Here is a 25252-nt window from a genome sequence, read left to right on the forward strand (position 1 = left end):
AGACAGACCCAAGTTAAAACCACGTGCTCCCCAGAGTCTTGGAAAGTTCTGACCCAGAACCAGAGCTGAGCTTTGCAGGTGCTTTCAACTTTTGCAACAGGCTGAGCTAAAACCCTGGTTCTGAACCTCCCTTCACCTCCGAGCGATGGAAGTGTTGCAACCCAGAACTGAACTCTGTGGCTGGGGCCCATTCCTATTTCTAGTTTTGACCAGAGACTGTCACTCACACCAGGTTAACAAAACTGCTCTGGCTGAGAGGCAGTAAATGAACCGAAGATGGGCTGAGTTTCACCTGGCTTTGCAGAGCTCAGCCTGTTGCACCAGTGTGCAGTGCCCATGCTGTCTATGACCCACTAAACATTCGGAAACTTCTCCAATGGGTGACCCATGGGCCTGTTTTATTTTGTGGCAGATGCTTCATCTTAGACGCCCAGTCCCACTCTGTGTGTCCATATGTGCAGCTATTTTCTAGTGTAACCCACACACCTCCTGGGTGTGGTGCTCTGTCCCATCTAGTGGCACTGAGACCACTTAGCGAGAGATTAACGAGTCTGCTCTACAGCCTTACCTAAAGGTTGTGCGGCTTTTGGCTCATGCAGTAGAGGCTCCTGCACTAAGCTCCAGAGGTCCCAGATTCAATCCCACCCATGGATGACCCAGGTCTGTCAGTGTGACATTAGCACATCTTGATCCCATGCCTGACCACAAGAACATTACTATACTCACACGCTGCCTCGGATGCCTGTGGGCAGGCTAGCCAGTCACCAGTTGAAGGCAGAAGTGCTGCTAGTTTGTCTCAGGGGTGCGGTACCCTGGAATTAGGGGACACTGGATGCCAACAAAGCTTAGGAACTGCCAGGTGCTGGGGAGGCTCCTTTTCGTTTGGGGGGTGTTTGTTTTAAAAGTGCCCTTGCTTTTCCTATACAGAACAGCTGCTTGCAAGATTCTTTCTTCCTCTGTATCCCCCACTCACACCTCTCTCATTTCCTTCAGCCTCCTCTGTGCTAGAGCTGCTAGAATAATGGCTATTTCAACTTCTTCTGGTTAATTATTTAATTGAGGCTTCAGTGGCTCATTTCCACCAGCCCCCCTACCCCGGCAAATACCAGACACTCTTCTGCTTTTTGGGTCTGTCCTCTTTTACTCACCTTCTATGCTCCCATCTCAACTTCCTGGACTGACCCTGTAGCTTCTCCTCTCTGCATTACTGGGGTCAGGGTGAATGGGCTGCTCTGTCGGTCTTTTTTCTTCCTGGCAACCATGCAGCATTGAGACTATGCTCTCCCTCTTTTCTCAGCTTCAGAGTCAGCGCAAGGGATAGTTCCTCTAAAACTTCTCCTCCCCTCCCTATTTAAGCACCTGACTGCCAGGAAGGCCAGATAGGAGCAATCTGATGGAGAAGGGAGCTAACCCAGTGCAGGTTGGGCTCAGTCTCTGCTTCCAAGCAGCCCCAAAGCGCCTGTATTTTCAGTTCCCAAAAGAAACCAAAAAGAGAACAGAAGAAGCGGAACAAAGAAAGAGAATCAGTCAGCTCCCAAACTCTATGGGTCTGATCCAGTGCCTATTGAAGTCAATGGGAATATTTTAATGGCCTCCACTGAGCACGGGATCAAACTCTATATTTCTATACATCTGGGGATAAACTGGGAAGGAGGTTATCGGATTCTGAAATGAACAAACTGGGGAGTTCTAAAGAGCCTGACAGTGTCCCATCTGTGACCAGCTTGTGAACAATATCTTCTCTAAAAATCCTGGCGCAAAACAATATAAACTTTTGATTGTTCTTATGAAAATAAAGTGGTATCAGGAATTCTGAAAAGCCACAAAGGCTCTTTACTCAAAGTTCTTACACTCAAAAATGGAGAAAGATGAAAGAAAGAGGTGACAGCAGAGCAGTGAGAATTTGCAAAGCAATGTGGTTACAATACTGATTGGTTGAAAGGTGCGAATAAAATAAATGAACCACGTTCTCCAGCTCATGTCCATAATGATGCTCCGGGGTCAGTCTTTGGCATGCAGAGATAGGTGAAGTTCCACAATCTCAGTGGAAAATCAAAATAAAGAATCTGTGTAAACCAGTTTGTAAATCCTTTACAAGAGTATAAAATCCTTTATAAAATGGATTACAGAGATTAAAGATAAAGTTTCCTCAAAAGCAAGCCCGTGCCCAAGATCTCACTGCAGCGTAAGCATTGCAGCTAGCCAGCGCATTCTGTTCCTGGTGGACGGTCAGCTTCTATCATCCCTACCATGGAGACAGAGCAGTCTGGAATGCTGGGCCAGAGTAAGGCTCTGGACAGCTGACTTCTTCCAGGATGAGGATTCAGAGCCCCTTCCCAGCTAACAACAGATACTCTGTTTATTGTTTGGAATTAGCACAGCTTTTCCCTTGCTGTTTTCTCCTGGTAACTGAGCTAACTGCAGGAACTGCCTCTATTAGAATATTCACGTAGAAAGGACTACTTCATACTGACGTGCCCTTTGGCTTTTCCACTTGGATTTTACTGTAGGGTTCCCCCAAGTGAACCGAGCTCTGAGCACAGTGGAGGACATTATCTGGAATGCTTCCTTTGTTTGAGCCTTTGAACAGATTGCATTTGGTTTGTACTCAAGTCTCCTTACACTTGGAAGAGCTCTTTAATGCCTGCCAGTTTTCTAAACTTACCCTGGCATGTTTTTGGTGCTGCCTTCCTCGTATCTAAACGTTTAACCCCATTTCAAGTGAAGGAGCAGTGAGGCACTTTTGTTTTGTGAACACAGAGATAGCGCAGGCTAACAGAGCTGGTCAAAACATGTTTTCCATAAAAAAAAGCTATTGCAATAAAACTGAAACAGTTCACAGGAGCATGCTGATTTCAACAAAATTTTGAGCTAGAAAAAGTGAACATGTTTCATTTCAGCTTTAGAGTCATATTAAATATTAATTTTATTAATATCATTATAATATAAAAGTTAAACAAAATATCTCGATGGTTCAGAATAAATTTTGGGGTGGAATTTTCATTTCACAGGATATTTCAACTTTTCATTCCATTTGGAATCACAATTTGTTGAAGTGTCAGAATTTCCCATACAATGGAAACTCTAGTAACAGTAATTATGCAGCCATCTATGTGTGTTCTATGGAGGGTTTAGATTACCTTGCGTACTGCTCTCAGAATAAGAATTATAATACTCAGATGTAGATTCAAATGGATATTTTTATTAATCTTTCAGCTGGAGTTATGTTTGATACAAAATCCTAATTCCTAAATTACCTAGTCTACTATTCTAATAAAATTAATACCCTTTCAAATAAAGTATATAACTTTCCTATCGATTGATAAAAGTTGTGTGAACACCTCCCATATGGTGCTGAAAATTTACTCTGCAGATTCCTCCAGCATGCCGTGAATTTCCAGCCCTATAAAACACTCCTTTTTCTTTTTCTTGGGCTTTGCACTGCTTTTCATTGTCACACCACCAGCTCTTCCACTAATTCATCCATCAAAGAATGTTTCTTGCCCATGAAAAAGCCCCCAAAATCATTACCTAAAAGTGCACAATTAAAAAGTGAACCAAAAAAACACCAACAAAAGCAGAATCAATGTCCTGCTGAAAGAATAAATATGACCAAAAAAACCCAAGACAGTGAAAAATTTTGTCTCGTGTTCTAGCATCTACATGTTACAGGAAAAATGAATTAGCAGCCTGCTATAGGAAATGTCTTATTGATGTAGTACAGCCATGTAACTGCTCTGTAGAGATACTAATCTCAAAAGGCAGAACAGAGAGTGTATTTTTCCATTTTTTTTTGTATCAACTCACCTTAGCTGAAAAGCACATTCAGATTGTAATTATGTGAATGTCTCATCTGGTAGATTTGTAAACTCAGCTATCAGCTTGAATTACTGAAATTAGCAAGGCTAATTTAATGTCACTATTCAAAATTGTGCAGATTTGGAATTTCTTAATGGCTGTAGGAAAAGGAGTCTTTATGCATACTGCAATCTAGGCTTCATTCTTACCCTAAATTCCTTCTCATAGATTTGGTGAATGCCCTGTTTTGTAGCCAACACAAACTCTGTCCAGTAAAATAATGTAAGGACTCAGAATGAAAAGAGATTAGCTGTTCCCTGCGCCTGTTATTTTAAAGCAGAAATAACTTTGGCTTCTACTGATTCATAGACAAAGCTTGAAATGCAAAGCATGCTCAACTCTAGATTCAGCATGAAAAGGGCCTTAAAATATTCCCGAGTGCAAGTAATGGACTTATTAAAGGGATGAAAAGAGGCACTTTTCACAGAATCCCGAGCTCTTTAGTCCTGTCATATCAATAATCTTGCTTAAGAATTTCATTCTATTTACATTTCTTCCCCTTCAAAATATCCTCACTGACTCATGTGGAATAAAACATTTACACTTGTAAAACATTAATTTATTTCTGTTACTGCTCCGTGGCAAGCATTGCCAAATGTTCGTGGATCACACCAAAGTGACAAAATGTGTAGCTTGTATAACGATCTGTATATTGTGTGTCATATAAAGATTCTGTCTAACATTTAATTTTAAACCTCAGAACTTATGAACAAGAGACCAAATGTAAAAGGCTTTGTTAAAAGTATCACCTTTACATAATGTCAGTTGATTGCATTAGAACTTCAAGTACATGCAATCTGTTCTCTTCTCCTCGATGTTTAACACCCACAAAAATGATGATCTTTATGAAGTCTAGCAAAGGGAAAGCTGTACAGACAACTGAAAAAAATCAAACAATAAATTCTTTCTGGCTGCACTTAAACCTATCAGTAAAATCTCAGAGCGTACAATATTTTTTCCAGTTTACTTAACCTTTGAGGAGCAATATACTATCAGGCCAGTGCAGAAAGGCTATTGGTAATTATGTCCCTTTGTTTGAATGGATGGATGCAAAATAAATACATTTGGGGACCACATTACAAAACGCTGCAGAGAAATAACTGGAAAGCAGATAGAGTTGTTCCCTACTCACTCCTTCCTGGGCAGCAAGGGAGATTGCTCTGGACTAGGCTCAAAGTCCCAACTACAATTTGCCAGGCTAGCCGCCAGAATGGTAATAATGGTTGCCTTCACTGGACAAATAATATATGGGGAGTCCTTACGAAGGGGGAGAAATGACAGACTCAAAGAGAGGCTCCTAGAGAAGTTGTCTGCAGCCTTGCCGACCCTCTAGTAGATATTCTGAAGACCATGGTGCAGTACAGACCCACTCGCCTTGACAAACTTCACTGTTCCACCAGAGGGGCTAGGGACCTTAGGGAGAACGGTTAGAATTTGTCATCAAGGGATGCCTTGCGCATTTCTCCTCTCTGGGGATGGGGTGGGGGGACATCTGCAGTGGCTGTGTTTGGAAGCACCTTGCCAGCACAGCACCTCAGGAGGTCGCCAGGGAACATGCTGAGTGTGAATTCCTCCACGTACCCTGTGTCGCCCAGTGGAGGAGGACGTGGCCCCAGAGATGGCAGGCCCCCTGTCTGTGTGTGGGAGCAGCGATGGGGAGCCACATCGAGGGGGTTCCCTCCACGCAGGGATCCTGGAGCACACGTGGGCATAGTTAACTGCCTCTCTCTATGACACTCATCAGCTCCTTTGTTCAGACCCCCATCTCAGTATAGGCTAGGGAATACTTGCAGCCACTGAACTCAATGGAAAAAACTCCCAGGCACAGGATCGGCCCAGTTGTGTCTTAAGCCTGCTCAGGTGAAACTTGGGCCCTGATCCTGCAAGCTGGTCCGTACAGGGAATCCCTGGGCCAGTGTGGAGCAGCCTGCCGGATTGGGAGAGCGGAGGGGTGACAGGAAGAATCTTCAAGCGATGGGCACAGAGACAGCCAGGGAAGCTGCAGGGAGCACTTTCCTGTGGTGAGGAAGCAGAGTCTGACTTGTTGCGTTATACCGAGCTCCTATTCGGAAATGCCACATGGCAGCTTTTGAAACATAAAACATCTGGGCCCAATCCTGCGCCCAGCATTTTACTATTGACTTCCATGCCCACAGGATTGGGCCCTCTCTTTGCAGCCCTATTACAAGGCGTGGCAGAAAGAAGAAAACCAAGGAAAGGAAGGTTTTTGCAGGAGCCAGGTCTCTGTAATGTGGTGGCAGCCCCATTTACTTAGCAATGCAGTGTTGTTTGTGCACGGGGTCCCCTGAGTTTTACTCCAGTAGCCGTTCACACTCAGACCCATGCGCCAATGAGCACTTGTTCCAGCAGACTCAACGCCTTTACACTTCACTCCAAGATCTACTGACAGACACGGCACCGCCGGGTTACCCTGCTTCCAGGTCATACAGCTGCTGGACACCAGGCAGCCCAAATGGGAGAAGATTCTGAAATAACTGGCCTAAACCCCACCATGATCTAGTGATTTTCATCCACAGATTCCTAAGAGCCTTATAAAGGGAAGAATCCTCATCACCATTTTACAGATGGGAAACTGAGGCACGGAGGGATGTAATTTGCTCAGGTTTACACAGAGATTAAGGTGGGAGTAGATTCCAGGCCTCCTGACTCCCAGGCCAGCATTCTAGCTACTGGACAATACTGCCGCTCTATGCCCATATTCCCTAAAAAGCATGATTACTTCCAGTGTGAGGGGTACAGCGCTTGGCTTACAATTCACTCCAGGCTGGAATAAGGCAGGTTGATTTTGCATGTCACTTGTGTCTTCTTATATCCTTCATCTCTCTTCAAAGTGCTTTGCTGTTTTATTTCATCCTTTACCCTCAATATTTATCTGAGTTCTTTTACAAATAAATACAATGCTCCTTTCTTAATTGTACCTTCGGCACTTGTGGTAAACCTTGACCTTTGATACGTGCTACAACAAACTGCACCACACCGTATTACAGGCATGGCCAGTGTGCACCGGTTGTGCAGACTGTTCTCCGAGATGCGGCTGTCACCCAATTATAACAATTTTCATAGACAACTATCTACATTGTGGCTTTGAAACATAATAATAATATTGCTTTGCCTTTACAATACTGCCTTTCAGCCGACCATCTCAAAGCCCTCTGCAAACATTAAGTAACGGCCCTTCACAAAAAAGAACAGTGGATGGGGTCCTTTGGCTAGTCACATCCCTCTCTGTGCCTGTTTCCTTAATGACACTAACCTCCAATGTGAAGACTTTGAGATCTATGGATGAAAAGTGCTGGATAAGAGGTAGGTGCCATCCACTGCTCTCCAGCTACAACTGGTTTAAAGGGAGGCAGGAAGAGATTGCAATAAGTGATTTGCCCATAGCAGAACTGGGAATAGTACGCAGGAGTCCTGCGAATTGTTTTCCAAAGGAGGCATCTCTTCCTTGATTTCTTTCAACTCCTTTGCACAAGCCTGTGTAGCTATGTGTCTGAAAAGCCTGTTTACTCAACACTTTGTGCAAAAAAGTCCTCCTGAAAACAAAGGAAAAACCAACACACACAAGGGAATGACTCAGAAGCATAATTCCCACTTTCCAGATTCCTCTTTCTTGGCCGGCGCACTTCATCCTCTGCACCAGCACTTACACAGACCACCCCAAAAAGCTGCTGACAACGTATGGGAGAGTTTAGGGGATCATCATGGTGAACATTAAAGGGTTGATTAAAAAACCTGCTTCCGTGTTGGCCAAGGGTGGTACCATGAGGCCCACAGAAGCCCTTCAAATCAGCCTCTGTCTTCCCTACTCCTCAATGCACTGGGTCCTGACAGCCACATTCTGGCTGGTGACTGTTTCTTTGTTCATGCCAGAAAAGCCACAGGCCAAGAGAAAGGAACAGGCAGAGGTTTTCTGCCCCATTTCAGGATCTGTTCCAAATCCATAGAGGTCACTCCACAAGACTCCAGAACAGGCACCAGGGAGAAGCATCCTGAGGTGGGAGGCAGGTCTCAAATCATGCACATACACCTGGCAGTGCCACCTCTCTCCTGCAGATTAACCCTGTCCTGGGCTGTCACAATCTGCATGGAGGGGAATCCGCACAGCTGCATGTGGCCAAGCCCGTGTGCTTCTGCAATGGCAGTGGTCTCCGAGGGCACGTTCCACATTGAATTTAATCCTGAATGGGATGGAGAACCAGTGGCTGAGATATTCAGCACCAAGGCTGTTTTGTTACCGAAGATCAGCAAACAAGGGTTAAGTGCGTGGTGGCAGCTCCCATTTGAGTCAGCTCAGGATAGCCAGCCTCCTGCCTGAGCCCCCTCTCCCCATAACGCTCATTTATGGGTTGTTGGCTGCCCACCCTTATTTCCACCTGTTTGGATGACTTTGGGTCTTCTCCGAGCCATGTGCCTGCAGCACAGGTGCAAAGCAATGATGGATTTAGATGGGCAGCCTGCTCGACTCTACAAATAACTGGCTCCTCAGCTGACAAGAGATTAGGTTCACACGTGTGTGCCCCAATTAATACCCGTGCAATGGAGAAACGGAAGGCCAGGGGCTTGCTAGCTTTTGTAGCTACCAAAACCACTACTCGTACGGCAGCTGTAGCCTGGGAAACCTGGAAAGGCCGAGGGTGTCAAGATGTATGTAACATGAATGTCGAGCTTGCAGGCACTGGGTGTAAACAGACACCGGAAGCAGGGCATAAGGTGGACCCAAATGCCATGGATATGACAAGGCTTCTAAACCCAGTGGTGCACTTGGTCTCGAGCTGTGAGGAGAAAAGGTGAATGGGCATCACCACAGAACAAGGCAGGGGAAATACAAAGGTGAGGCAGGCTGGCTGAATGCCCATACCAGGGCTGGGGACCAGGTCACGGGAAAGGCAGAATGAGACGGACGGAGGAATGGTCTCATAGTCCCAGTTATGCGATGGCTAAAAGCAGATTCGCGTGGGGGAGGGATCACAGCTGTTCTGAGGAATGCCCTGCACATGTCTGCTCGCACTGTGCAGGTCACTCTCTGAGCTAGGTCTGCTGGCTTCACTTTAAGAGTGAACTGCCCCAGCAGTGAGTGCAGTCTCCCAGGGAGATCCCCCCTTCTATCTGCGATGGGGAAGAACATGGGAAGGACTGGGGGAGCTGATGCTATGCACTGTGGGGAAAGAGAGGAATTGCATGTGCTGTGGAGGCTACTTTAGCTCTGTGAGACTGGAGAGGCAGCGATGAATTCCTCCCTAGCCCGGAAGGAGACCTCAGCACACATGTGGGATGTGCCCCCGGGGAGAGGATTTGGGGCTAAATGCCAAACCCATCAGATTAACAGAACAGCTAAACCCAAGGTCACAAAGATGATACCTAGACCCCTCACACACAAGTCTCAACTTATTTACCAAGCCCGAATGAATCACCATACATCGCATGCCAGCCCGTGGAGGCAGGGAAGTCCTGCTGTCCCTGTTTCACAGACCGGGAAGCTGAGACACAGAGAGATGAACCAAAGTGCCTGCGGCACAACTAAGATTGGAATCTAGCTCTCCTCACTCCCTGGTCTTGTGACATAGAGGGGAGCATTCCATCATCTAAAAAATAATATATGGAGATATACCTATCTCACAGAACTGGAAGGGACCCCGAAAGGTCATTGAGTCCAGCCCCCTGCCTTTACTAGCAGGACCAAGTGCTGATTTTGCCCAGATCCCCAGGTGGCCCCCTCAAGGACTGAATTCACAACCCTGGGTTTCGCAGGCCAACGCTCAAACCACTGAGCTATCCCACCCCACTACTCTGACCACTAGGCAGTTTAGCCACCAGACTCGCCTCCTCCCAGTATATCAGTGTAATGCCAAAGGCCTTCTGGAATGCAAAGGGTTGTAACCCGGCTTTATAAAAAGCTAATGAGGAATCTCAGGTCCAAAGGAAGGCCCACTCCATTCCTTCTGCCCCCAAGACACCCCCAGGCTCCAAGCAGCCCTCGCAGGGTGGGGCTGGGTACAGGGAGCAAGGTGCCCAGGAAGGAATCTCAGTTGATTACCCCTACTGGCTGTTTAAATGCATGGGCAATGAAACTCTCCAGAGTTCATTTTCATGTAAGATCAGTTTGAGATAGTACAGCGGGGCCCAGATGCGGGCTGCCATTAGCCACAACTGAATTGGTAAGGGGCCTGAAATCATGTGGAAATTCAATAGAGTAAATTAAGCGTTTTAGAAACCGGGGGTAGAATTCTCAAAAGTGTGTAAGTGACTTCGAAAATCCCACGCTGCCTTTCTGTGATTGCCCTGAAAAACAGAAGCTGGTTCAGCATTTTTACATTAAGATTTGGGCTACTGAATGCGTATAATTTGTGGGTATTTGCCTTATGTTTATTCACACTTGCAGGATAGTTGTCTTTAAATAGGCTTCCATAAATCATTCTCAAACCACTTATTCTCCCTCAGCGTTCCTCAAAGTGCTGGAGCTATTTTCACCCAACATGTGGAAATGCATTCTCGGGATGTATTTTATTTTTAGATTTTTTTAATTTTCTTTTTTTTTTGGTATGCAGAACCCCCTCCCACCTCCCATTTTCTAATAAGTTTTGGCAGCAGGAAGTTGTTTGTAAATTACACAAATATTTGTTTTACTGGAAACATCTGCTTTAACACATTTGTCTCAAAATAACATTTTAAAACAAAGGTATTAAGCTGTAATGTAAATTGGGCACATCTGCTATGAGTCAGAGCCCAGGCAACCACATTCCCCCTCAGTGCATCAGATCCCACGGCTCTCAGGGGGTCTGATCCAGCAGAAATTGGGCACCTTTCATGCTTTCGCTGCTCTCTTTTCTGGTACTACTTTTCCTAGAATATTGCTGACAGATTTAATAAATTCAGGCCACTAAATAACCTATTTAGCATCTGCTAACAGCGTTATAACTTTGGCTCCAGTTCAGCAAGGTATTTAAGCATGTGCTAAACTTCATAAGCACCTCAATATTGTCCTTCAGTGGGACTGCTCATGTTTTAAGGAAGGAATGCTAGGCCCATATATATGTTGCTGAATCAGGACCGTTATTCAGCCTCCAATGCCTTTGTTCTGCAGCCGCTTATATCCTACCTGGTCTGTCTGTTAAGTATTTAGAAAGAAAACCAGAAGGTAAGTTATGATCCCCATCATCCAGATCTATCCATCTCTAGACAATGTGTGTTCTGTGGGACTGGGCCAGCATTTTAATTTTATTGTTTAGTTATAAGGCACTCAGCAAAGCACTTGTTTCTGCACAGCTTGAAGGCAAACAGACTGGTATGTATCTTCAAATATATCAGATTGATTATTTTGCATTGTACAACGCACTCTTAGGCAATCCATTCAAGTCAGTACCATTCATCAAGAGCGAGATTAGTATGACTAATGACAGACCCCAGGCATTGCCATCACTGGGAGCAACACATTTCAATTAAATACTAGGCCTATGGTGCCTTGGGTACACATTGTATCCTAAAACGCTTTAGAAAGTTAAATAAAGTGATACCATGTCACGGCAGAGGGAAAGGGAATTCAGAGGCGAGGGCAAAGGAGAAAATGCTACTTTCAGCCAAGATTGGAAACGTGATGGAGAAAGACAGGATACGGGAAGGCTGTTCCAGATAGCAGGTAGGTTTCCCCGGTCCAGACATCCTGCATTCCCCTCTGCTTGTGCACACACAAATAACATCAGCATAAAAGGACTTGGTTACTGCTGATGGGTACCAGCCAAGGAAACATGGCAGCTCCCTCCTCCTTCATTCCATCAGTCAGATCTCAGGCTAAACAAACTTGATGCCTCAGAGTTAACCAGGTGCCCACCGTAGTTTTCATCAGCTCAAGGCCAATGACAAACATTAGCAGATGGACGAACAAGGTGACTTCATACGTCTTTTCCAGCCCTAATTTCTACAAGTCTAATTCAAAAAACCCAGTGTGATGCCCAGAGCTGTGGCTGTCTCAAATACAGGTAACCAAATGACAGCACACCCAGCTGTACCAGGGTGACACACTGTCACTCTCTCCACAAACAGTCTGTACGTTGCCAGCTACATCCTCAGTCAGTTCATGTTCCCAGGCACTAGAAGCTGAGGACTTCAACTACACAGGCACACAAGATACAAAGCAGAATGTGAGGGGGTGAACACCAGCCCTGAAGGGGTTAAGTTGCGCAGGTAGCAGACAGTCTGGCTTGACTGACATGGAGAACAGGAAAATATTTGGTAGGGATGCACGTCATTAGATTCTGTACAATGATTGCTGTAATGCAAGATTTATGAGGGCAACTAAACATGAAGAGATATCTCAGAATGCAACCTAGAGCAGCTAAAACCATGAGCTCAAAAATGGCTCTTTTTTTTTAAATAAATGATTTTGATTGGCATTGTCAATAAAGAACAGAGCAATGCAATTATTGCACCAAATTAGCATCACAGAAAAAGGAGGTATCAATGGAGGCAAAGGATATTACTCAAAGCATGATGATAGTCAGTAGTTCCCACCTGACAACTACAGCCCATATAAAGACCCAAAGTCCAAAAACATGCTGCAAGCAACAGATGTGTGAGAGGCTGCGTCCCAGGGCAGGAAATATCTCCGGGATCCAGGGGACACAGTCCTTTCAAAAATAGCTTCAACTCCAGCAACAGTATACAGGCCTCAAAATACATTTGACCTAAAACAGGAGGAAGGAGGGGGGGAAAAAGATGTGTATCATGTTGCAGTTGCAATTTACATTTTATGAATCCTGCTGGGACTCCCTGACTGGACAAAAGATGATGACATTTGCACTTTCAGTCCGGCTACCTGCCAAGCCAGCTACAACTCAGATGAAATGAGTTCCCAAAGCAGCAATGTGTAACAGTCGTTCCATGGTGTGTGCACCAATGAGTAACCTGAACACCAAACAATAGTGTAAGATGCACATGCATGCAAGAGGACTGGCCAATGAGCACAGCAGCTTCCCAGGCAACCAGCAAAGTGAGGATTTTTCTACTGCACAGTGAACAGGTAGGTCACTATTAGCTGAAAGAAAAACACACAACCTCTTCCCCATTGGACTTGTTCTGTTCCCTTCTTCAGCCTAGAATTCTGGGCCCGTCCCTGACTGTGCTGAGGACATAGGAGATTTTGATCCACACGAAGGAGCCTTTGTGAAAAAAAAATTCTGGGAGAGGAAATGCGCGGCTGCCAATCGGCTTCCTTTGGCTGGGTTTGTATTTCAGGTTTCAGCAGGGTCCAGGCCCAGGACCAGCCCATTCCTGTGGGTGCAATTAGGGCATGAAAAATTCACACCCACAAAAAGCAACAGCTCTTCATTATCTTGAGGATCCAAAGAGACAGCCAGGGTAGAGTTCTGATGGGCAGGAAGGGCCTTCTCTCGGTGCAGCCCATGCATTGCTCCTTATGGACCATGGACAGATAATCATCAAGTGATCCATCCCCTGTCGTCCATTCCCAGCTTCTGGTCAAAAACTTAAAGGGTAGCTTGGTGATTTCCGCCTAGTGATCGGGAAGCAGAGTCACTACATTTTACCTCCATGTTTCCCCTGACCTATTTCCCCTTCCACATTCCCCCTGCTGCATTAGTAGTGACCACATCGTGAACTGAAGCCAATGGACAGTGCAAGCTTTCATCTCAGAGCCGAGCTTCGGCTCTACTTCCAATGAGACCGTGTTAGAGGACGCAAAAAGCAACACGTTGCTCTGGCCTTTGGCAAAACTCATCAAACTGCCTCAAGAACAAAAATAATAATAATAATACAAAACAATGGAAGAGGCAAAATATTTCTGACAGTTCTAACTGCCAAGGCAATGACAGCTAATGAAAACTTGGAATTTCTGTTGTGTGAGAAATTCAGAGGTTTTAAAATGTGTTTTTGTTCTGAATTGGAACAGAACCAAACATATTTAGAATTTCCTGAAAAAGAAAATTTTAGATTTTTTTTCAGGTCAACGGAAATGTTCCGTTTCCATAAAATCTGAATCTTTCAGTCTGATTTTGACTTTTTTCAGTGTTATATCTGTAATATAATAAAAACAAAACATTTCTCAACAAAGCCATTTTGAAATGCAAAATTGAAACATCTCATTCCAATAAGGCTGCAGTGGAATGTTTCAACCTTATCACAATGCCCCCACGTGAGACATGCCAAACACCTAAAAGTTCCAGCAGGGCCTTGTAAATTTGACTCCTGCAGTTCATTAGTACTTGACTGTACGCGATTTATTTATCCAGGTGAAACCTTGCTGCTGCCCTCCTCTGTGGGCTCCAAAAGCCCTGATAACAGAGGAAGCTGTGCAGCTCGGATGTGGGAGGCTGGAGCACTCAAGGTGTCCAACACCTGCACACCCCTCATGTGAAGAGCTGCATCTCCCCACAGCTCACAGCCCACTTGTCTGGGCCAGGTGAGGGGTCGAGGATTGGCTCCTTGTGGTGGAGATTCCTAGGGGAATTATCTGAGCCAGCATTTGGGCTTCACCTGGTTCAGTTCACATTACTACTGGTGTTAGCTTCAGCAAGGGTGACAGATGTTTGTGCAGCAGGTCACAGCTAATTCAGAACAGTTGAGGAGAGCTTCTTCCTGACAAATGATGAATTCCCCAGTTTCTGAAGCACGTTGAAAGTGAACAGAAAGATGTTGACTCAGTAACTGATCGTGTCCAGGACCGATGAGTGATTTGTAGAGCATACCCCAAGATGTATTATTTTTTAATCACACCTACAGTTTATCCAGGAAGCTGACAGAGAAATCTGGATCCAAAACTACGTTCCCAGAGATTTCGTTGCTGGAACCTTTCTCTTCCTCTCAACTGTAGTTTTGACAATGGCTGGAAAGGAAGGGTTCCCTCAGCAGAAGTCTGCCGGTGGCTGTGGTGGAGCCCAGTGATCACAAGAGAGTGAGCTTTAAATGTCAGTCTAATATACGACATACAGGTTAATATACTATATAAGAGGAGGGTCTCTTTACGGAGCCTACTCCAAAGCCCACTGAAATCAACGAGAGTCTTTCCAGTCAGGAAAGGAATCAATCTCATGGACTAAGCTCCACCCGCTACCTCAGGAGTCAGAAACCTGCAGCACACGGCCCATGAGACAGTTCCTTTATGTTGCCCATCTGCAGGCATGACCTCCCTGCAGCAACCAGTGGCTGTGGTTCACCGTTCCCGGCCAATGGGGGCTGTGGAAGCGGTGGCCAGCACATCTCTACAGCCCGCACCACTTCCTGCAGCTCCCATTGGCCTAGGGAGGTTGTGGAATCTCCATTACTGGGGATTTTTAAGAGCAGGTTAGTCAAACACCTGTCAGGGATGATCTAGATAATTAGTCCTGCCATGAGTGCAGGGAGCTGCACTAGATGACCTCTCTAGGTCCCTTCCAGTCCTACGATTCAATGTTTGGCAACCAGCACTCACTCATTCATCTCTATACAGTAACAGAGCTGCAGATGATGCAGTGAGGTGCAGCAAATCCTGCATCTTGGCAGGGGTTTAGATGAGGTGACCCTTGCAGTCCTGTCTCACCCTATGATTCTATACACAGTCCCGCCCAGGAGGGAAGGAAGTTGGCAGGATTAGCTTCTGCTACCTGGCCAAGGAGCACCAACTCCGACTCCTTGAGAGAACCAAGCACTCTCGGCTGAAGAGGGAAGTCCTAGAGAGCGAGAAGCAGGTTTTAGCTGCAGAGAGACCCCTGGGAAGCATTCTGCCACTAACAGAGAAGTGCTGCTACCTCCAACACCAAACCCTGCTTCCTTATTCCACATGCAGGAGGCATTGCCTATTTTCGGATTCAGGGAAAGGCTGCCCAACCCCAGATAGCGTCACTCCCTGAGAGGTGGGCATAAAGTCAGGAGAGCCCCTGACTGATCCTGCCCCCGAGGAGTCAGGGGGAGCATTACCATTGACTTTAGTTGGTGCAGGATGGAGCCCTGGGACTGGACAAGCAAGAGTCTAGCAATGGGAAGCAGAGCTATAGCAAGTAAACTCCCTTGCAATTCAAAGTGCCACAGACACAAAAGGGTTTCTCGCTGGGGCTCTCAGCACTAGGAAATCGCTGGACTGTTTTTCAGCAGTGGTACAGACACTGCCAGTGGTGCCAACTCGAGTGCTGACCAGGCAAGGCCGTTCCCCAGGGGGCGAGGTGCACACAAATGCCTGTGTGCACTACACTAGTGCTTACACTGATGGCACTAGCAGTGCAGCTGCATCATTGCCTAAAAGTAGGGTGACCAGACAGCAAGTGTGAAACATCAGGATGGGGGTAGGGAGTAATAGGAGCCTATATAAGAAAAAGACCCCAAAATTGGGACTGTCCCTACAAAATCGGACCATCTGGTCACCCTACTTAAAAGTGGGTTCAAAACTCTGCTTCGTGCAGGCAGGACCTGTGTGTGCCACAATCCCTTTTGTTAAACTCCTTCAATCGCTCCTATCCGTCAGTTTACCTGCAAGACGGCATTAGTAAAAGGCAAGTTATGCATGAAAGGGAGGCCCTATCCAGTATGCACGGAGTCAATCAGTGGGCTGTATTGTTATCAAGCTCGCATACAGACTCCTCTTTGTACCTCAGCCTGAAACAAGCACAATGCACCAAGCTATCTATGTCAGGTTGTCTTGTCAGCCCACTAGCAAGCAGCACCTGGCTCGCATCTGTTCGGAATGCTCCTTTAGCATTGTCTTAACCAAAAGACTGTTCCATTCGTTTGTCCTCCAAAAGAAAATGGCCTGAAGTAAAATGCCGGGGTTCCAGCTGAGCTTGGGAGAAAACTGACTAGTGTGAGGAGGTTTGGTTATTTTCAGCTAGAGAACAAGATATTTGCGATTCCTTCAAAATGCAGGTGGACTTCAAATGTTGCAACTATGTGGACATCTGCAAAACAGAGGGACATTTTTTAAATTGTTTTGAAACCTTCTGTCATGCAAAACACTCTGTTCTGATAACAAGTTAGAGAGACACATCAGCCCCCAAAATTTCACCGTTGAAAAGCATCTCTGAAAACATGTGGGTAATATACAGGCTATTTCTAAAGTTAACAAGCTGTGTTCAAACTGAAATGAAGGTGAAGTGTTTCACAGCAGCAAAGTGGTATTACAAACATTTATACATCTCGGGTGGATGAGCCATCTCAGGGAGCCGTTTTCAAAGCCTTCATGGGACATCAAAACTCTTCCTTTTGTGTCATAGGCTACGTCTACACTACAGGATAAATTCGAATTAGCTTAAACCGATTTTATAAAACAGATATTATAAAGTCGATTGTGTGCTTCCACACTAGGCACATTAATTCGGTGGTGTGCATCCAAGGCCAGCGTCGATTTCTGGAGCGGTGCACTGTGGGTAGCTACTGTAAAATAATGAGGCTAATAACGTCGATTTGCGTCCACACTAACCCTAATCCGATATAGTAATATCGATTTTAGCGTTACTCCTCTCATTTTGTAGGAGTACAGAAATCGATTTAAAGAGCCCTTTAAATCGATATAAAGAGCAGTGTAGTGTGGACGGGTGCAGCGTTAAATCGATTTAACGCTGTTAAAATTGGTTTAACAGCGTAGTGCGGACCAGGCCATAGTTTCACTGAGTTTAAGGGCAGAAGAGACCTTTAGATCATGTAGTCTGACCTCCTTTATATTATAGGCAGCATTTCTTAAACTGGGGTCCGGGGCATTGAAGGGGTTTTTAAAAATGACCAACAGAAACAAAAAGAACATAAAATTGAACCGAATAGCAGATTTGCTTGTTAATATAACTGATGCTTCTGTGCAAATATGACTTTCTCTGTCTAATCTGCAAGAGTATTATAACAGATGCCTCACCTGTCCAGTTTGGTGAATTATGGATTCAACGTTTTTCTAAAGAGTCTGGCAACGTAGGAGTTACAACAAACCCGTCAAACACGTTACACTTAGTGTATGGGCCTGATAGTATTATTGCACTGAACACGCTTCACTGAAGTGGAAGCTAATAGCGACCCTGTCTCTGAAAGCCACTGCTAATTGTATCAATCTGTCAATAAATGGATTCTTTTTTGCTGACAGCACTAAAATTCATTGTTATGTGTCTTATATCCTTCAATTAAAAAAGCAAAACAAAAGTGAATTCATGAATTTGCCATTCGATACAATTAGGGATTCAATAAATTACATGCGACTCCTCCTCCATCTTCCATAATGACACAAAATTCTTGACTTCCAACCAAATCCTCATTCAGAGGAAAACAAAATCCCAGCAAACACAAACACTCGCATTAGAACAGTGGTAATAGTGCCACTGCACTGTGTAACTGGCCTGGATTCAGGTCTCATGTCAGAATAATCTAGCTGGCATTTGGACCATTTTTTCCCTCACTAGGACAGAATTAATGTCTTGTAGAACAGCATGTCTGTATTATTATGGCTTCACTCAAATATTAAGCCATTCATAGACAAAAAACAATTAATTTACAATTAAAATTGCAGCTAGGTAGATTATGGTTAAACCCCCCTCCCCCCCCCGAAAAGTAGTCAATAGTGTGGAAAGGGAGAAAAAAGAGAATGTAGATACTCCAATCTGAACAGTTCATCTGCTCTGGTAATACATGTATACCTATAAAATGTCACATTGCATCTCCAGATACCGGTTAGTTACATAGTATTGGAAAGGCTCTTCCTAAGCAAACATCCAAGGGATTTTTTTTTTTAAACAGAAGATCTGGATTTATTCCCAAATCAAGCAGAAATGGCTCTTTAAAAGTCTTCAGGTATAAATATCTCAGAACACAAAAGATATGGCCAAGCAGGGAGGCAGTCACAGAAGAACAATCAAAATTATAAAGCACTTGACAAGATTATCTTATAAAAATTAAGAAGAGTGTAGGCCCTTCTTCCAGCGTAACAACCCCCAGTCTAAAACCCTCCGCTGAACAGAACCAGGTGTCTACGGCCTTGCAAGCCGGCTTTCCAGTGGAGAAGAGATTGGTGACATGGAATCTGGGTACATTCTATGTGAAACTTGTTTCACTGGTGCACATATCAGTCTTGGAGCAGAGAGGGCCGAACAGCATGCAGAGCAATCACTGCTTTCAGGGAATTTCAGCTTAGTGCCAATGCCCAATTTCCAGGGGCAACTCTGCCTCAGAAATTGGCTCCAATCACAGACACAGGCAGAGAGCACACTGCCCTGCTTCTCACACAGTTTCCCATTCAAGAGCCACTGCCTCCACACAGAACCATGAACAACAAAAACTAACACCACCACAGCATGACTTCCCAAGCCGGAAAATCCTCTCATGTGCTCAGAAAAACAAGTTAGAAGACCACATGTGCCATCTGCTGGCCCCTGCTGCAACAGTGAATATAGAGAGCTTGGATCAATGACACCTAAGAGAGACATTTAGGGGCTGAGGATTTAATGAGATGAAATTAACCAAAGGAAAAATCTGTGCTGAGTATCAAGAATGAAGTCTTAACAGTCTCACGGAAGACCCATCATTAGAGACATTTAGAAGTGAACTGGGAAAAGAATTATGCATAATCTATTTAGGTTTTGAAGAAGCTTTTAAAAAGAAGATGCCTAGAGGAAGAATAGCTCAGGTGTATTTGTTTACTTCTGCCACGATACAAGACAAAGCATATGCCCTATCATTGAGCACAAGTACTGGCTTGTTGGCTGGGAATCTAACAAGACACAGCTGCTTTTATTATTTAACACATCTCATTGGACGTAACATTCAATCTGCAGTCCTGTTTCAGGGATTCCTCAAATAAACAGCTTTAATATGTGACCATACTCGGCAAGTGCAATAGGGTAATTTTTAAGCCTGCAGCCTTGAAAGTGTCCCTCTAAGCATTCCCATCCAAGGGCTAAGCCATTGGCAGAGCAAGTAATAGGAATTACAGAGATGAGGCATGGGCGGGCTTGGCACAATTCAAGTTTTATTTGTTTTATCATTTTGATGGATTAGATCAATGTTTATTTTTAAGCATTTTTTTATTTTTATCAGTTGAAATGTTCACAGTTACAGAACATTATGGGGGTTTTATGATTTTTCCTTGATTTTTATCAATTTCAATTTTCGCAGTGGAAGGGAATTATGGCGAGAGCAGACAACTATTTAATGACAGTAGATGCTGAGTTTCAAAAAGTTACAGCTTTATAACCTTTAAAACATGAATTGTCAACGTCACGTCAAAATATACAGTAAGTGCCCTTAAGTCAAACTCCGATAAGTTCTCAAGTAGCATTTTTCTTGCTTTGCCTATCCGTAAATTTAAATTAATACTGATAGAAGTGGTTTTTTGTCAGTTTGGGTGGCTTACTGTGAAGTCAACATTTACCGATAAAATGCTGATCAACCCAAGCCCTGTTATGGGCCACTCTGGTACAAACAAGGGAGGCTCCATAGACGTCTCTAGGCTTGGGTACCAAGTGCATCTCTAGTAAATAACAAAAACACAAGATAGGCCCAGACAAGGTGGCTGGGCGTTGCTTGGTGCTCAGGATCCTCTCAGAGCCAGTTCTGCTCCCCTCCCACCATAAGCACTGATTTATCCCTCTGTAGGGGGCTGAATGTGCAAGAGGGCGCACATATCTCCAACCCAAGCCAAGGGAACTGTGCCACCGGCTACACTGCTCCTTTGATAACGCAGGGAGACTTACGGCTGGCAGCTCAGCAGAGCTTGCTGGAGCAGAAGAATCCATGGCGCAGCAGTGAAGAGGTGGATGGACACTTCGGACCCTCAGCTGTGGATTCTTTTTCCCTAGCAGGAACAACCAAGGGGCAGGTGGCATGATCAAAGGGGATTAATTAGCTCCTTGGTGCAGCAGGAGCAGCCAGCAGGTGGTGCTGTTATACACGGGCTGCATATACCTTTATCACACACATCTACGTCAATATCTGTTCACACCCACGCCTACTGCTGTCTGAACTGCAGATGGGATGCAGCAGATTTCCATGCCCAGGACAGGCTTCACTTCTACTCCATATTGCTCAGCTTCTCCCTTCCAGGGACAACTTATGCTACCTCTGAACCTTCCCTTCCCCCATCCCCCTTGGAATCCGCCAGATTGCTCCAAATGGCAGGTATGTTCCTAAGTGTCCCCAGGAGATGGGTCCTAAAAGGGATTTATTTATCCATCTTGGGGACTATTGCTATTTTGGGGGTGCTGCGACATTGTTGTCCAGGCAGCCTGCAATTGCCAAGTCACCCCTGGGCAAGCGAAGTTTGCTAGGCCGCCATCCTCAGTAAACACAGCGAAAGGCGATCTTCACACTCCACTTACGTCATAGCCACTCGCCGTAGCGTGTCGTCTCCAGTGCTCGCTGTTTTATTTTCAGGTTTCCTGGCAGCAGGCTGGCTGGTTATAAGTAGCATCTTGACAGAGAATTCCAGAGGTGAGTTAATTAGTGGGTGACTATTTGGAATGTCAGCAATTTGCCAGCTAGCAACCAGGCTGCCTGCTTTGGGTACAAGTGCAGAATGATTGATTTCAGAAGTGGATGAATACACGACTCTGGAACACATTTGCGGTACCTCACAATTTGCAGGGGAATACTATAATTTATTCGTAGACATAATTTGCCATTGATGTGGAGTAAGTGAGTGAGTGTGTGTGTGTGTGTGTGTGTGTGTGTGTGTGTGTGTGTGTGTGTGTGTGTGTGTGTGTGTGTGTGTGTGTGTGTGTGTGTGTGTGTGTGTGTGTGTGTGTGTGTGTGCACAGATCTATTTTAGGGTTTACGTAGACATGGTGCAGATTCCAGGGCTTTCCCGTTGAAAAACAGGAAGTGCTGCTCATTGATCTAGAAGCTTTTCAATCATTCTCCTATTGTAAACATTATCTGCCTTCAAAATCTTGAATGTGTTGCAGATGTGACAAAGGATAAAAGGTCCATCATAAAACCCCTCTATCTCGGTGCTTTTTCCAGTGGGGCAACATAATAATGAATTTATTAGCATATAGAGCTCGCCAACATATGCTTATAGTCACTCACAAACTTTTGACTTGATAGTTTACAAGTATGTTTAAATCATTAAGGTTTCAGTTGACAATGCCGCTATTATAGGGTCATTATAAATAAGAAACAAAGGTTGCACTTCAGAGAACAGGAGATAAATCAAAACTAGTATATTGGAAATAACATGTGTTTTTCTCTGTTTGTTTTTATTTCTCCTGATTTTCAAAACGATTCAGGGTGACAGCTGGTAGGGAAAGGGGTGGTCAGCAGCTGTTAGTAGTTAAACTGGTAGAACCAGAGGCACCCCTCATATGAGTAACAGGTGAGCAGGAGAGGTTTCGATCACCAATATCTACATACGATCAATCCAAGCTCCTTGAAAGGTCTTTCAGGGAGCGTCTCCTAGCTGGCAAACTTTGATCATATTTTGTGTTAACTTCTGATCAGGATTCTGCCTTTTATCACCAGCCACTGTGTCTTCCCAGGCTTTTAACCATCTACTGCCACAATGGGACGCTGGTGCCTCATCTCTCCTTTTGCAATTTAATTAATTAGGGAGAAGCCACAATGCTATTTAAGGTCCTTATGCTTCTTGGGAGCATTTTGACTTTCTGCATGTTGACCCTACAGCAAATTAGACGTCAGGGTCAAGGAAAGAGAATATCCACTGAACTGAACATGGCCTTGGAGAACAATTTTAAAAAGGAAGAAAAACAACTCGACAAACTATCAATTGCTGATTTTGAACCAGAAAAGGGTCAAACAAGACCTCAAAAATCCACTTTAAGCTATTTGACTTGTTTGATCACTAACCTAACAATACTCCACAATGCAGAGGAATAACAGCATGCTCCGCCACCCAAAAGCTTCCCCCGTCTTCAACAATATAAAAGTGTCCAGTAATTAGAAAAGGGGAGCCATCAATAATTTGAGAAAGCAACCCTCCTTGTGCCTCTTTACCCTCCTCGGTAGGCAAGGAGATAAACCCACACAAGCCTGCAGGCCTTGCTGTATGCACATATTTGCAGAGCTGTGCCAAGGATGGAAGAGTTCGAGATTTCCGAATCTGGCTCTGTTTCAAATAAGAGCGGCCACTGAACAGTTCAAAATTCATATCAGAAAGTTCGGAAAACATTTCAACGAGGGTCAATCAAAAGGTTTGGTTTCAATTTTGACTTTTTAAATTTCCTACTAATTTATAATATGTAATAAATATCACATAATACCAAATAAAAAATTCAAAACAAAAGTCATTAAAAAAAATCTAAATGTTTAATTCTGAAAATGTCAAAACGAGATGTCAAAACACTTTTTTCTGGCTTTCAGCCCAAATCACAAAGCATTTCTCATCTTTCCACAGAAATTTCTCCAACCAGTCTGCATGAATGCTCTAAAGTTATATTACATCCAAAAAGCTACATTAAAAGAACATTAAAGTTGCAAAATCAAGAACTCAAAAGTTAGGAAATGCCAGAACAGCCCTATTCATTTCAATGGGACTGCTCGTGTGCTCAACTGCTTTGCTGGATCCTGTGTTGCAGGGTGAAGCCTGAAGAGATCATAATGCCAAGAACATCTCGCTCAGACTTCACTCTTTACCAGAGATATTTTGCTATTGCAAGGAAGGAAGCTGCAATGTTCCTGGCATACAGAGAAGTTAGATTAAAACATTAAATATTCTTGCTGTAAGGTTGCAACATAACACTCATTTATTTTTGTTAAAAGCAGCAAAGAATCCTGTGGCACCTTATAGACTAACAGACGTTTTGAAGCATGAGCTTTCATGGGTGAATACCCACTTCGACGGATCCAGAACCGTAACATACAAGAACCAAAAACAGAGAGAGACTATGCAGGCTGCTCCCTAAGGCAGAGGGGCCCAACTCACCTCCATCTTGCTCTAGGCTGGCTCTTTGCAGATTTACTCAGTTTGCATGCCTCCCTACAGAGCCCCCTATCCTGCACACAAGACCAGAAAACCCTTTACAAATTAAAGCGATAGCTTGTCATTGTAACAGTTTTCCATACACCACAGAAGTAAGCAACAAATACCCCTTCCGCCAGACAAAATGAGAGGGGGAATCCTTCTGTTCCTTTTTTCATTTAATGTGTTCACATACCAGGGTGACAAGAAAGATATAAACACCAAGACAGATAGGGTATCTGGGAGATCAATACAGTGATTAGACCAGCCTAGAGAGACAGAAAAAGGTAGTGAAGGATTATGCATGTCTTCCGAGATCAGTGATACTATTAGGCTAAAGGAAATTTAAAATGCACTGAAATAACATGAAGCTGTGACACAAAGATTTAATATAGGATGAAACCTGCATCTCCAGGCTTAGCTTGATACAACGGGGCATAGCTGGATCAATTGTATTTCCCTTACATATGTCTTGATGTTTAAGTATTTGACGAAAGAAAGTGCGTTTCATCCTTATCTGAATTAGATTTTTATTTTGTTGTCTAACATCAATTAGGGTTGGACTAGAGGACTTAAACGGTCTTTTCTGTCTCAACTGATATTTGAATATAAATATTTTATTTACACATTTATGTAAAAACACAATCTTAGATCGGAGGCTGCTATTAAATCTCTCAGTCCTCACTCCATTAGGGATATTTTAATTGTCCCAGATCAATGGAAGGGAATTTATAAACATCTGGGCTTAGTTTAAGCGTCCAAATTTGCCTCTTAAACTTCAAAGCCGCAGGGCTGATTTTATCCAGGTTCAGTTGTCTGGTCTTCAGGAAGAGACGCGTACAGCCCTCAAAACGGAATTAAATTGGCGTAAGCCGGTGTAGCTCCACCAAAGGTCAATTTTCATTGGCCCCAGATCAGGCCTAAGTGGATATTCTGGTCTGAGTATATCAGGGAAGTGGCTGGAGTTCCTGCTTTCAGTGGAGCTGTACCAGTCTGGGTTGAAATAGAAACGGTCTGGTTTGCTTTAGAGCGGTGGTTCTCAAACTTCTTTGCATCGTGACCCCCTTCTGAGAACAAAAATTACTACACGGGCCCTGGAGGGGGAACCGAAGGCTAAGCTCCGCCGCCCCGGGTGGTGGGAGGGGGGGAAGGGGAGCAAAGCTGAAGTCCAAAGGCCACTGCCCTGGGCAGAGGGCATGTAACCTTAGCCCTGGGCAGTGGGGCTTGGGCTTCAGACTTACTGGGACCCAGGGCCAATATCAGCTTCAGCAACCCCATAAAAATGGAGTCGCAACCCACTCTGGGGTCCTCCTCCTTTTCAATACTTTTACCAGACAGAAAACAGACCCCCCAGAGTCCCGCGCTCCACAGGGTGTTGGGAGCACAAGGGGTTAGGGGTAGGGTAGAGAACTGGATTTTGGTCACCACCTGTGCATAACAACATTTAAAATCTCCCGCTGAACCTGACTCATACACATGGGCCTTGAAAAAGGAGGCGCACCACTTCAA

General features: G+C 44.6%; 1 protein-coding gene across 1 annotated transcript in view; it reads right to left on the reverse strand.

The window, feature by feature from the left end:
* GPC3 (glypican 3) overlaps positions 1-25252 on the reverse strand; it is a 270979-nt gene that overhangs the window by 15310 nt on the left and 230417 nt on the right. The window lies entirely within an intron of this gene.

Source organism: Gopherus flavomarginatus, chromosome 8 (genome assembly GCF_025201925.1).
Source record: "Gopherus flavomarginatus isolate rGopFla2 chromosome 8, rGopFla2.mat.asm, whole genome shotgun sequence".
Lineage (NCBI taxonomy): Eukaryota > Metazoa > Chordata > Testudines > Testudinidae > Gopherus > Gopherus flavomarginatus.